The sequence below is a fragment of the Rana temporaria genome, chromosome 5 (assembly GCF_905171775.1).
Source record: "Rana temporaria chromosome 5, aRanTem1.1, whole genome shotgun sequence".
Taxonomy (NCBI): domain Eukaryota; kingdom Metazoa; phylum Chordata; class Amphibia; order Anura; family Ranidae; genus Rana; species Rana temporaria.
This window is the reverse complement of record NC_053493.1, coordinates 257976625-257991547: the sequence shown is the minus strand read 5'-3', so window position 1 is coordinate 257991547 and position 14923 is coordinate 257976625. Positions and strand designations below refer to the sequence as shown.

Here is a 14923-nt window from a genome sequence, read left to right as displayed (position 1 = left end):
CCCCATCATTGGTATCAGGGGAAGAAATAGTGCACCATCATTGGTATCAGTGGGAGGAATAGTGTCCCGTTGGTATCAGGGGAAGAAATAGTGCCCCATCATTGGCATCAGAGGGAAGTAAATGGCCCTGCAGTTGGTGTCTGTGAAAAGAATAGTGCTCCATTGTTGGGGTCAGTGATAGGAATAGTGCGCTATTGTTGATATCAGTGACAGGAATGATGTATTTATGTCCAGTTGTTGGCGTAGAAGGAATAGTGCCTGGTATCAATGGGAGTAAAAGTGTCCCATGGGTCTGATAAAAGGAATCTAAGGGCCACATCTGGCCCTCTGGCCAGAGTTTAGAGACCACTGCCCTAGCACTTTACATTGGCTAAAACAAAATGACTGAAGCTTGAATACACATTTAAAACACTTTAAATAAGCTTTTAAAATGCGTGTATACGCAAAAACGCTCAAATACGCTCATATAAAAAACCCTGAAAACTGCTCCGCTTGTGTGCGAATTCACTAACAGCAGAATCACAGTTTTATTTTCTTTTGAAAATTAAGCTATATCAACAAAAAGCCTGTGGAAAAAAAATTGCAGATGCCTGTATGATCCCCAAAGCCAAATTCTGGGAGTACCCTCCCTCTGATTGCTGGGTGGGGGAAAAAAGCCTTTCTAGCTCCTGCTAATCTGTTTACTTCCTTCTGGGTTATTTCTTCTAGGTGTCCATTGCATGCCTGAGTGACGTGGACAACTCCCATCGCCCGGCCAGCAGGGTGGAGGCGACCAGATGGTGAGGGTTAATGTACGGTGCTGGATAAGTGGGCCCTGCAGAAGAAACTTGCGTCAGTGAGGAACCTGAATGATTTTATCATCCAATCATGTGCAAGCTAAAATGCTGTTCTTTATTTTCCTTGCATGTCCCCCTCGCATCTACAGCGACTGCACTTCCAAATGCACTTTTGGTGAACTTGTAGTGCAAAGTGGATTTGCCTTTCGTAAATAACCCCCCATCTATAAAGCAAAGGTAGAATATAATATAAACCATACAGATTGAAAAACTACTAGTACACATAAACAGGTATAATATTAATTCACCTGAGATAAGAGAACCATGGCGTGAGTTAGGCAATTGGAAAATTCTCAGCCAGTCGGGTGAAGGAACCCCCTGTCCTCTGGTACCCCATATGGGAACTAACTTTCCCAGATAGGAGTTTCCAGCACCCAACCTCCGTCAAATTCTACCTAGGAGGGTGAGAAAATCGCCTTGGATCATATTACCCGTAAAAAAACTCCTCAATGAGGAAATAATAAAAGACAACCTTCTGTAAACTTTCATAGCATAAGGGGGGTAAAATAGGAGGGGAAGAGAGGAAAAGAAGGGGAGAAAAGCCGGAAGAAAGAAAAGAGATAGGGGGAGAGAAAGAAAGGAGCATCGAACTGATAGCATATCAAAGATTAAGCGGGAAGTGAGTTTTGTTCAGTGGGGTTCCCACATGACTAGCCCAGGTTTCCCTTCAGTTTTTTTTGTGATATTGAAACTAAAAGCAATGGAGCAGCACAGATTGTAGAAAATAATTTGATAAATAAAATATTTAGAAGCAGCATATTTGGAAAACAAGAAAGTAATTAAAATCTAAAAACACAAGGGTATGCTGTCCCTCACAAAAGTATTCCATAAAGAGATTAATAAATGTAAATAGACAAATGTAATTCTCTAAATTTTTTATGTAAAATGTCTGAATATAGATGGCTGGGCTGCTGCTCGGGAAGATATCAGCCAGGTTTCATTTTCATTTTGTGACCTGAGGTAAGAAAATGAAACAAGGAATATTATTGGTTGGTATAGACAACGCCTACACACATCTTTTCTCATACATAAGGAATTCTCTGAAGTAGCCGGGACAAAATAGGCTGAAGATGTTTATCTTCTCTCCTACCTAATATATAGGTTGAGCTGGTCAATTTTAAGAGTCATAAGTAGGAAGCTGAGCTATGCCGGAACCAAGCAACCAACAAAAAAGTCGTGAGGGCAGTACGAAGACAGAGAAAATTACTCGTGAGGGCAGTACGAAGACAGAGAAAATTACTCGTGAGGGCAGTACGAAGACAGAGAAAATTACTCGTGAGGGCAGTACGAAGACAGAGAAAATTACTCGTGAGGGCAGTACGAAGACAGAGAAAATTACTCGTAAGGGCAGTACGAAGACAGAGAAAATTACTCGTAAGGGCAGTACGAAGACAGAGAAAATGACTTGTGAGGGCAGTACGAAAACAGAGAAAATGACTTGTGAGGGCAGTACGAAGACAGAGAAAATTACTCGTGAGGGCAGTACGAAGACAGAGAAAATTACTCGTGAGGGCAGTACGAAGACAGAGAAAATTACTCGTGAGGGCACTACGAAGACAGAGTAATCATGAATGGATTTACTGGTGACAGTGGACACATTTGGTGGCTTCTTAGTGCTTATACCTGCAATATTTATAAACTGTGTATTTTCTATGTCAAGTTTGAAGTCCAAAGGAAAGCCACTAAAATTATGCACTGAGGTATGATCAGAGTCTATAAAATGTTACATTGTTTATGGACCCAGTTAATCATTAACAAGTACGTGTATCATTTTAAGCACCTCTAGTACATTGTTAATTGGCCAGTATATTTTAAAGAATATGTCATTAGAGAACTATAGGTGCCACTAAGTGCCGGTTCACACTACCGCGACCTGTGTCAAATGACATGTTAGTCAATGAGAGCCGTCTTAATGCACACTACTGAAGTCGCTCCGACTTCAGGAAAGGTTCTTGTACTACTTCAAGGCGACTTGTAGGCGACTTGTACCCATTGATTTCAATGGAAGTCGCCTCCAAGTCGGATCCCCTGTCTTAACTGAAACAATTTTCCAGGAAGAGAAACTTGTTTTCTCAGGCAAACCCCTCCCTCCCACAGAGCTGATTGTTGTTTGATTGGCCACAGCCAAAGTCGCCTGTCCTGGAGGCGACTTGAAGTCGCCTTGTAAGTTGCCCCAAGTCGCCTCGCAAAGTCGCGCACAAAGTCGCGTTGCCCCTGTGTGAACCGTCACTAAGTCACAGATCCAGAACAAACATACAGCAGGTAAAAGTCTAAAATAATTCCCTATCTCTCTGCTTTTTTAGTTGCAGCCTAAGAATCAGCGTACCAGCTAGGCAACTATCATCCTCAGAAGACCTCATTAATGGTAGCTTATGTACATCTCTTAAAACAGGTTTCTTAGAGCTATGAATGTACGTAAAGGTGCAATTTACTGGGTAGGTACATTGTCATTCCTCTACATCAGTGGTTTCCAAACTGCGACCCTTTGCCTTTATCCGGCCCTTGAGGTATTTTTCCTGCCACTGAAACTAACAATGGGGCATAATTCCTGTCACTGACGCCAACAATGGGGCACTACTCCTTTCACTGACACCAACAACGGGGCACTATTCCTTCGACTGACACCAACAATGGTGCACTATTCCTACAACTGATACCAACAATGGGGCACTAGTCCTTCCGCTGACACCAACAATGGGGCACTATTCCTCCAACTGATACCAACAATGGGGCACAATTGCTTCCACTGACAACAAAAATGGGGCACTATTACTCCTAACGACACCAACAATTTTCCCCCTAATATCTAAGATCTGGCATTATTTACTCCCACTGGGCACCAGCTGGGCGCCTAAAGTCTGAAAGACGGTTAACTGGCCCTTTCTTTAGAAAGTTTGGAGACCCCTGCTTTACATGCATTGACATACGCCTTTAGAGTGTTTTTGAATTTAGAATTTGGAGTAGGGTGAACAGCCATTTACCAAGGCTTGTTAATACCTGTTACCAACGCATCAAAACACATGTTATAGCCATTTAGAGGTATGATTGTGTGCAGAGGTGAATTTTTTTGGGCAGATGTATTTTCCCACCTCAGTGTGCATTGATGTGAATTTAGAGCGGATGGGGATAACAACCATTATCCAAAGCTTGTTAATACCTGTTGCCATTGCATCAAAACACATATTATAGCTATTTAGATATAGGAGTGAGCGTAGAGGTGTGTTTTTTTGGGCAGGTGCTTTTCCCCACCTCAAGTCCTATACACATGACCGGGATTCCCGGTGGTATAAAGTCCGCCGGGAATCCCAACGGGAAAACCGAGAACCTGATCGGTAACTTTCACGTGAGGTTTTCCTGTCGGGAAAACTGCGAGGAGAGCTTTTGCCGGGAAAACCGGCCATGTGTATGCTACCTCGCAGTTTTCTCGACAGGAAAACTTCTGGGAATCCCAGCGGGAAAATAGAGAACCTGCTCTCGATTTTCCCGTCGGGATTCCTGGGAAAACTGCCAGGAATCCCGACGGGAAAATCGAGAGCAGGTTCTCTATTTTCCCGCTGGGATTCCCAGAAGTTTTCCTGTCGAGAAAACTGCGAGGTAGCATACACATGGCCGGTTTTCCCGGCCAAAAGCTCTCTTGGCAGTTTTTCTGTACGAGGCATAAGGCCTCGTACACACAACCGAGTTTCTCGGCAAAAACCAGCAAGAAACTTGCTGTTTTTTTTTTTTTGCCGAGGAAACCGGTCGTGTGTACACTTTTCGACGAGGAAACTGTCGAGGATCCTGTCGAGCCAAAAAGAGAACATGTCTTATTTTTCCTTGACGGAATGGAGAAATTTGGCTCGCCGAGATCCTCGACAGCCTAACAAGGAACTCGACGAGCAAAACTATGTGTTTCGCCCGTCGAGTTTCTCGGTCGTGTGTACGAGGCTTCAGTGTTCATTGATGTGTATCTTCAATCCATTTTTTAATTTAGAGTGAATGGGGCTAACAACCATTGACCAAAGCTTGTTAATACCTGTTGCCTCAAAACACCTGTTATAGCCATTTAGATATATGAGTGTTTTTTGGGCAGGCGCATTTCCCCACCTCAGTGTGCATTATTGAGCATCTCCAATGCTATTGACCAAGGCTTGTTATTACCTGTTGCCAACAAATCAAAACGTGTTATTTACATAAATACATTTTAATGCTCTGCTATTCCGGTCTAATGGCCTCCCAAGACAAAAAAAGGCAGACATATTTTTATTAAACACATTGCACTGCACTAAGGATGTGGCAACAGACTCAATCTTTATTACCGTATAGGAAACCACGAACTCTGCATTTTAGCACATCAGATCACGTGACACAACATTGTAAATGGGCACTAAATCTGAATTGTTTATATTATCTATGGCCTGTATCACCTGGCAAACCAGAGGATGTCAAAAGAAAAGTATCATTTCGGCCCTAATTTTCAGATCCCTATGAGGATAGCCTAGGCCTTGACCTTTCTAAAGGTCCATACACGCGATCAAACTTTTTGACAACAATTATCTGATGGACGTGTTTTATCGGACAATCTGACCGTCTGTATGCTCCATCGGACAACTGTTTTTGCTTTTTCATCGGACAAATGCCTTGTACACACAACCGAACATGTCTGCTGAAACTGGTCCGCGGACCAGTTTCCGCGGACATGTCCGACCGCGTGTAGGGCCTAGCGGACCGGATTCCTGGCCGAGCGGACAGGTTTCCAGCGGACAAAAGTTTCTTAGCATGCTAAGAAACATGTCCGCTGGAAAGCTGTCCGTCGGACATGTCCGATGGTCAATACGACTCATCGGACATGTCCGCTGGCCCGAAATCCCGTGCATGCGTCAAAGTGATTCGACGCATGCGTGGAAGCATTGAACTTCCGAGTTCGCGCACGTCGCCGCGTCATCGTTGCCGCTACGTCACTGTGTTTTCTGTCCGCAGAGAAATTGGTCTGATGGTGTGTACACACATCAGACCAAATTCTGCCAGCAGACATGTCCGATGAAAACGGTCCGCGGACTGTTTTCATCGGACATGTCGGGTCGTGTGTACGAGGCCTTAAACTTTTTGACAACAAATGTCCGATGGAGGATAATCCGATCATGTGTACACAAGTCCATCAGACTTAAGTCCAAAGTACAAACATGCATGCTCAGAACCAATGCTAAAGATCAGTCAACAATAGCAGAAGTTGCCCAAAGGGTGGCGGTAAAGAGCTGGAAAACCATGTGATTTGGTGAAAGTTGGCTGAAAATGTCCTGCCGTGTGTATGCAGAACAAGTTCACGGCCAACGCCCATTCGGAGCAAAATCCACAAAAAAGTCAGATGGTAGTCCGATCGTGTGTATGAGGCTTAAAGGAGTTGTAAAGGAAAACATTTTTTTTCTGAAATTACTGTTTACAGGGTATAGAGACATAATAGTTAACTGATTCCTTTTAAAAATGATTAAAAATAGATAAAAATCAATCATATAATGTACCTGTAGTTTCTAGTTTCGTTTTTGCTGTTGTTCCCTGGTTCTCTGATGTACAGAGCCACAGAGCCAATACAGGGCAGTGATGGTTTGGAAAACGAAACTGATTGGTGCTGAGGGGTTTTAGACACACAGTAATCACACCTCCTTGATTAGTGACCACAGAGAGAAAGCTCCCAGTACTGTGGTTATCAGGAAACAGACAACCAAGAAGTGTGGAGATCAGAGAAGAATTACAGCAACTTGAGAGCAAAAACTAACAATGAGGACATGAAAACAGCACTGCATTAAGGTAAAGGAAGCTATTAAGATAAAAAAATTTCCTTTACAAACCCTTTAACAATTATTTTCTCTTCCCTACAGGCTTTCTCTAAATGTGCTCACTTTGTTTTGCTCATGAAAGCACCAATAATTACAAAAAAAAAATCCATAAATTAAATTAAAGAAAAAAAGTAACTGCGTTACCTCCCGACTATAGATATCAAACAATACGTACAGAATCCAAAAGTGGTACATGACCGCGTACTGTCTAAGAATAATGGGTGATGCTGATCACATGCTCTTCTCACGGCTAAAATATAACACCAGTATATAGTACAAACTGCATGAAATAAAACAGGTTCTAAAATGAAGTCACTATGTTGTCCATTCCGAGTACACACATTTTCGCATGTTGCATACCTCTTAAAATTTTGAGATGGGAATGAGGGACACCTACTAGCAAACGTATGTAGGCATGGAACACACCCCCCTGCCACGCCCTCTTAAAGGGGAAATAACCAACAAAACAAAGTGCTTTTTTTACCACTATAATATTTCTTTATATTGCCTTTTAAAATAGAAAAATGCAGCAATTTAGAAATTGGATGAAAGGTTTAGCACTGGGAAACACTTTTTGAAAGATAAAAAGTGTATTTTATATACAACTATATGGATCAGACCAAAATGAGGGATAAATGAGGGGGAAAGAGGACATTGCTCCAAATCAGGGACGGTCCCTCAAAATCAGGGACAGTTGGGAGCTATGCACGTTGTCAGGCTTCGCACTTAGGGAAGCCCAATAGACTGCCCTGCATGTGGCACGTGGAAGAAAGCTCGTGAACCTTTTTGAGCTGCCATTAACAATGAATAGGACCGCAAGCCTGATGCATATTTTTGCACGGGTCACGAATAAATACATAATGGCACGATTTTGTGCGGGTTCATCATCCCCTACTATAGCGTGCACGCAGCCTGACATTTATTATTCACAAATATAAAATAACAAAGAAAACATCAAGGTAAACAAATCCAACTTTCTCAAATGTAGACGTAGTGCTACGGTATCAGCATTAGGTTATCACAGATACCCGCAATCATTATCCTCAGAGCACAAAACAATTCCCCCTTTTTCCCCAGGCGCCTACATAATTCCTCATAAACTACAAATCAAACTGCAATGTGGATTTCAAGAGGCCTTGGCAGCAAGAGGGAAAAAAAAGGGAGGGGGGGCGTGAGGGGAGGGAGCCAGTGGTCACGCTTAATGACTTGAACCTTAATGCTGTCTATCAGAGGCGATAATAGGAACTGTCACTTGTATTGACCCTGAACATGAAGAACATCCAGTGCCCCCAACAAGATCAAAGTCCCCCCCATACACCCCCTTATCCCTGATGAGGCCACCACAATCACACCACACATGATATTACCTGTTTTTTAAAGGCTGGGCTGATGCAGATCTGCTGTAAGCCAGTATTAGCTATGGCAAAGGAATAGCACAGATGCAGGAGAGATGGAGGAGGCACATAAACACAGGCTGCGGTTCAATCCCTGTGTGTGTCAGTCATGAAGCAGAGAGATGGCTGTGCTTTCCGGCATCTCCAAATAAAGACAAGTGTTGTGGGGGCTGCAGGCAGGGCAGAAGGGGTGGGGAGAAGGAGGACAGGGATGGAGAGATGGACACAAAGCAAGCTGCTGCCTCAGTCTCCACCATGTATGTGCAGTGCAGTCAGCACCAAGCAGATGGGGAGGAAAAGCTTGTGACAGCTCAGAGACGACTGCAAGAACTGCACACTGCCTTCAAATCACTTGGCTTCCTGTGTGCGAAAAGCATACGCCGACCATTTCAGAGCCCTTTTTTGTCTTCTGATTCAATGGAAAAATAAGATATTTAAAAAAGGGGTTGTAAAGGTTCATTTTTTATTTTCTAAATAGGTTCCTTTAAGCTAGTGCATTGTTGGTTCACTTACCTTTTCCTGCAATTTCCCTGCTAAATGTTGTTTTTCTTTGTTTTCTTTGTCTGAATTTCTCACTTCCTGTTCCTCCTCGGTAAGCTGTTCTGGCTGACTAACCCCCAGCCAGAAGATGGAGGCAAGCTTACAGAGGAGGAACAGGAAGTGAGAAATTCAGACAAAGAAAAAAAACATTTAGGGCCAGATTCTCGTCCAGCGGCGTATCTTTGCGGCGGCGTAACGTATGCGATTTACGTTACGCCTCCGCAACTTAGACGGGCAAGTGCTGTATTCTCAAAGCACTTGCTCCGCAAGTTGCGGCGGCTTAGCGTAAATCAGCCGGCGTAAGCCCGCCTAATTTAAATTTGGAACAGGGGGGAGTGTTTTATGTAAATGTTCTGTGACCCGACGTGATTGACGTTTTTCACGAACGGCGCATGCGCCGTCCGTGGAAATCTCCCAGTGTGTATTGCTCCTAATATGCCGCAAGGACGTATTGGTTTTGACGTGAACGTAAATTACGTCCAGCCCCATTCACGGAGTTACGCAAACGATGTAACATTTTCAAATTTCGTCGCAGGAACGACGGCCATACTTAACATTGGTACGCCGCACTTAGGCCACCATATAGCAGGGGTAACTATACGCCAGGAAAAGCCTAACGTAAACGGCGTAATTTTACTGCGTCGGCCGGGCGTACGTTCGTGAATTCGCGTATCTAGCTGATTTACATATTTTGACGCGTTAATCAGCGTACACGCCCCTAGCGGCCAGCGTAAATATGCAGTTACGATCCGACGGCGTAAGAGACTTACGCCTGTCGGATCTAACAGATATCTATGCGTAACTGACTCTAAGAATCAGGCGCATAGATACGACGGCACAACGCAGAGATACGACGGCGTATCTGGAGATACGCCATCGTATCTCCACTGAGAATCTGGGCCTTAGAAGGGAAATCGAAGGAAAAGGTAAGTGAACCAACAATGCACTACCTTAACCGCTTAAGGACCGCCTCACGCCGATATACGTCGGCAGATCGGCACGGCTGGGCATAAGCACATACAGGTACGTTGCCCTTTAAGAGCCCAGCTGGGTTGCGCGCGTTCGATCGGGTCACAGAGGTGAACAACAAGGAGGGGTAAGTGTAAACAAACCTCTCCCCGTGCTTCCTAGTGAGCCTGTCACTGATTGTATGTTCCCTGTCATAGGGAACGACGATCCGTGATGTCACACGCCAAGCCACTCCCCCCTACAGTAAGAAACACACATTAGGTCACACTTAACCCCTTTAGCGCCCCCTACAGGTTAACCCCTTCACTGACAGTGTCATTTTCACGGTAAACAGTGCATTTTTATAGCACTGATCGCTGTAAAAAAAGACAACGGTCCCAAAAATGTGCCAAAGTGTCCGATGTGTCCGCCATAATGTCGCATTCACTATAAAAATCGCTGATCGCTGCTATTGCTAGTAAAAAAACATATTAATAAAAATGCCATAAAACTATCCCCTATTTTGTAGACGCTATTAGCTAGATTCAGTAAGAGTTAGGTCGGCGTATCAGTATATACGCCGACCTAACTCAGAATCTGCGCCGACCTATGTTTAAGTGTATTCTCAAACAGAGATACGCTTAAACATATCTAAGATACGACGGCTTGCGCCTTCGCCGTTCCCGCGTCGTCCGTGAATAGGGATTTACGTCCACGTCGAAATCAATAGGCCCGTGCGGCGGACGTAGCCGCAATGCACACTGGGAAATGTAGGCGCACGGTGCATGCGCAGTAAAAAAAAACGTCAAAAACGTCAGGTCAAGCTCCATTAACATAAAACACGCCCCCTTAGCTAAATTTGAATTAGGCGCCATTACGCCCGCCCGATTTAGGCTACGCCGCCGTAACTTATCAGGCAAGTACATTGTGAATCATGTACTTGCCTCGCTAACTTACGGCGGCGTACCTTTAATGCCTTAAGCTACGCCGCCTTAACGTTGCGGCCATCTACGTGAATCTGGCTATATAACTTTTGCGCAAACCGATCAATAAACGCTTATTGCGATTTTTTTTACCAAAAATATGTAGAAGAATACGTATCGGCCTAAACTGAGGAAAAAACAAATGTTTTTTATATATTTTTTGGGGGATATTTATCATAGCAAAAAGTAAAAAAATATTGTTTTTTTTTTCAAAATTTTGTTTATAGCGCAAAAAATGAAAACCGCAGTGGTGATCAAATACCACCAAAAGAAAGCTCTATTTGTGGGGAAAAAAGGACGCCAATTTTGTTTGGGAGCCACGTCGCACAACCGCGCAATTGTCAGTTAAAGCGAATCAGTGCCGAATCGCAAAAAGGGGCCAGGTCCTTTAGCTGCAAAGTGGTTAAAGAAACCTATTTAGAAAATAAAAAACTAACCTTTACAACCCCTTTAAGCTGGCCATACATTATACAATTTTCTTCTTCAATTTCCTTTAGATTTACCTTCAACTATGTATTGCAAGGGCCTTCCTGGTTGCATTCAAATTGAAAGTGTTTAGGTTTGACCTCATATTATATGGTTTTAATTAGTGCTGTCAAACGATTAAAAATTTTAATCGCGATTAATCGCATTAATGTCATAGTTAACTCACGATTAATCGCTCTAATTTATGACGAATTTCCCCACAAATATCGCACAATTCTGCAAGTGATTATAATTTATTATCGCTGTTTTCTAGCTGATCTAAAACCATTTTTGACATAAAGGGACACTTTTGGACAATCTACAGTTTTTCAGGCAGAAAGAATAGTTTTTATTTTATAAAAGAACATGTAGGGCACTGGGCAGACCACTAGGGACAAGGGGGGGGGGGTGTATTTTTTACATACAGTACTGTAATCTATAAGATTACAGTATACTGTGTGTATTGTGTTTGTTTACTTTTTTAAATTTGGCGCCGTTCTCCGCTCCCGTGCGTCGTAACGTCGCAGGGAACGGAGCTCGGCGGCACACAGGCACTGTGAATCGAGCGAGGAGGACCCGCCGAGCGAGGAGGACCCGCCAAGCAAGGAGGACCCGCCAAGCAAGGAGGACCCGCTCGATCACACAGCGGGGTGGCATCGCTGGATCCAGGGACAAGGTGAGTAACTTGCCTGTGGATCCAGCGAGAAGGTAAGCCGCGCCGCGCCGCTGCACACTCTGCATGTGCACCCCGAGGGCTCCTGCGTTAATCGCGCGATAAAAATATTGACGGCGTTAACATGGGTTTGCGTTAACGCCGTTAATATCGCGTTTAACGCACAGCCCTAGTTTTAATAAATCTACAAGAAAATTGTATAATGTATGGCCAGCCTTACAGTAAAAAAACAATAGATAACTATGATACAGCACCAGCATTTTTTATTTTGTGTGCGTTCACCCCCTGCACATTTGCGTTATGACAGGTAGAAAACATCTTAAAGCCAATCTTCAGGAATGAATCAGTTTTGCATGGTCACAGTGGTCCATCTTGGCACTAAAGGGGTATAAAACCCCAAACCACAAATGTAATATATTGCAGCTTACCAATCATTAGATGTGGTGGTTGTGTTTGTTTTCTCTTTTTTTGCCCCTTTTGTTTTCACCTGGCGGTCTGGCCGGTGACAAATCTCCTGTATTAGAGTCTGCTCTGGAGAAATGAGCAGAGAAGGCACAACAGACAGCAGCATTATCATTCTGGGGGGAGGGGAGTGTTAAAGTGTTACTATTCTGAATCGGCTACAAAGGCTATGAATGTATTTTTCAGTAGCACATGGAGCTCATTGCCCTGAAGAGATTATCCATCCCAAATCACCTTTCCAGATAGCTTACTCAGTCACAACTCACATGAAAGAAGATCTGGCGATGTTTATTCGTCGTATGATCCGTAGAATGCAAGTTACAACAGGTAAAAGAACGATTCTTACATGCAGGTAGAAGAAACATACAGGTCACATGAAGTACAGCATTGAAATGACTGATACAGAAAAGAGGGGGAGGAGACTGAGCAGCATGCAAACTAAGGAATGCCACAAGAGTCAAACTAGATAGGGATTAAAGAGACAGTACATAATAAAAATAATATCATGTAACATGACACTCCCCGCCTGAAATCTTTAGATTTCAAAGTCTATTACATATATAAAGATAAGTCCAACTTGAACCTGTAGGGGAAGAAACGTTAAAGGTAAAACTGGTGTGTAAACCATAGATACGAGATACCCGCAAACACAAGAAGGTACGCAGTAAATGAACAATGAAACATGACGTCCAAAAAACAGATGGCTTGAGCCCTGCAGTCTATCGTTTGTAATCGTGGGACTTCAACAGTAGCACAGTCAATAGTGATAGTGATATTCTCCCCGCCATAGCAGGTATAGCTGGTACTCCTGCCTAAGTCACTCACTTGGGAGAAGAAGCACCAATTCCGTGATTGGTCGTGAGAAAGTCCGAGCAGAACCTCCTTTAGTTATCTTAATTTCAACCTTTCGAACCTTTCCGTCATCGCTGGGCATTACGCTTGTTACAAGACCCATAGGCCACTCATTGCGACGGACTTCTCTATCTTTCAGAAGAACAAGGTCTCCTACTTTGAGGTTGGGCTTGGGTGTTTGCCATTTGGAACGGCTTTGAAGGGTATGCAGGTACTCCTTTCTCCAGCGGTGCCAAAACACATTGGCTAGGTGTTGCACCCGTTTCCATTGACGCCTATAGATATCCTTCGGGTCAATCTCGGCAGAAGATATCACGGTAGTTCCAACCTTCTGAGTAAGGAGTGTGGCTGGGGTAAGGATCATTGGAGCATCAGGATCGGAAGATACTGGTACTAGAGGCCTTGCATTAATGATGGCGGATACTTCTGAGAGAAAGGTACTCAAAGTCTCGTGAGTCAATAGTGAAGACTTGTGGTCCTGCAACATGGAATCAAGAATTCTTCGAGCGATTCCAATCATTCGCTCCCAGGATCCTCCCATATGCGAAGAATGTGGTGAATTAAACAGCCAAGTACATCCATTGTTTGCTAAGAAATTGTCTAGTTGAAGTTCTTTACAGGCTCCAACGAAGTTGGTACCACAGTCGGATCTTAGCTGTTTGACAGGTCCTCGGATGGAGAAGAATCTTCGTAAAGCGTTGATGAAACAAGACGAATCCATTGACTCGATCACCTCGATATGTACAGCTCGTACGCTGAGACAGGTAAACAACACAGCCCACCTCTTGCTATTGGCTGCTCCACCGCGAGTCCTACGAGTTACCACAGTCCACGGACCAAATACATCAACTCCAACGTAGGTGAAGGGTGGATCTGTACTTAGGCGATCAAATGGCAGGCTTGCCATTTGTTGTAGTTGGTGTCTACCTCTTAACTTGCGACACTTGACACATTTAAAAAGCAGGGAAGAAACACATCTCTTCATTCCAACAATCCACAAGCCAGCTGACCTGATAGCGCCTTCTGTAAATTGTCGGCCTTGGTGCTGTATTAGTTCGTGATGGTGCCGTATTAGAAGAGTGGCAATGTGGTGCTGACCTGGTATGATGACGGGGTTTTGTTCCTTGCTGCACAGGTCAGATTTCTCTATTCGACCTCCAACTCGTAGCAACTGATTGTCATCGACTACAGGGTTCAGATTAAATAGTGAACTACCCTTTGATAGAGGTATTCCACCTTTGAATCTGTGCAACTCTTCCATGTACACTTCTTGTTGTACACAGCGAATGATAACCCTTTCCGCCTGCTCAATTTCCGTTGCAGTAGGGAGGTTGGTACAGATATGCCAGCCATGACATTCTGAAGTTGAGCTCCTTTTAAAACAATGGGCAATGTGTATCAAATAAGCAACGGCCCTAACAGCTGATGACCAGGTTGAGAAACGTTCAAAACGATGCGACTTTAGTTTTTGTTCTGAACTCGCAGAGGTACACAGTGTGGTGTACATAGACCTGATTTCTTTATCATCGTCAGGATGTACCAGTTCATAGGTAGTGTCCGTGGAAATTGAGTAGGAGTTTTCAGAAAGAAATCTTGGAGGCGACAGCCACAAGCAGTCGAGGAGAGCTACTGGAGATATAGCTCTTGTCCCACAATCGGCAGGATTAAGGTCAGTGGGAATATGGTGCCACTGCTTTGGCAAGGAGAACCTTCTGATACGTTCTACTCTATTGCTGACGTACACGTAAAATTGTTTAGTTTGGTTGTAAATGTAACCAAGCACTATCTTGCTGTCTGTGTAAAATGTGAAGGAATCAATGTTAATGTCCATTTCACTCTTTATGACTTCAGCTATTTCCACTGCTAGCACAGCTGCACAAAGTTCAAGTCTGGGTATGGTATGTGCGGGTTTTGGTGTTAGCTTTGTCTTGCCTAGAACAAAGTTGCAGTGTATGTC

General features: G+C 43.8%; 1 protein-coding gene across 1 annotated transcript in view; it reads right to left on the bottom strand.

The window, feature by feature from the left end:
* The window catches only part of CAP2 (cyclase associated actin cytoskeleton regulatory protein 2), a 163954-nt gene extending 155620 nt beyond the window's left edge, over window positions 1–8334 (bottom strand). The window contains exon 1 of the mRNA XM_040353764.1: window positions 8017–8334. The gene's annotated coding sequence lies outside the window, so the exon portion shown is untranslated. The remainder of the gene's footprint in view (window positions 1–8016) is intronic.
* Between the last annotated feature and the right edge of the window lie 6589 nt (window positions 8335–14923).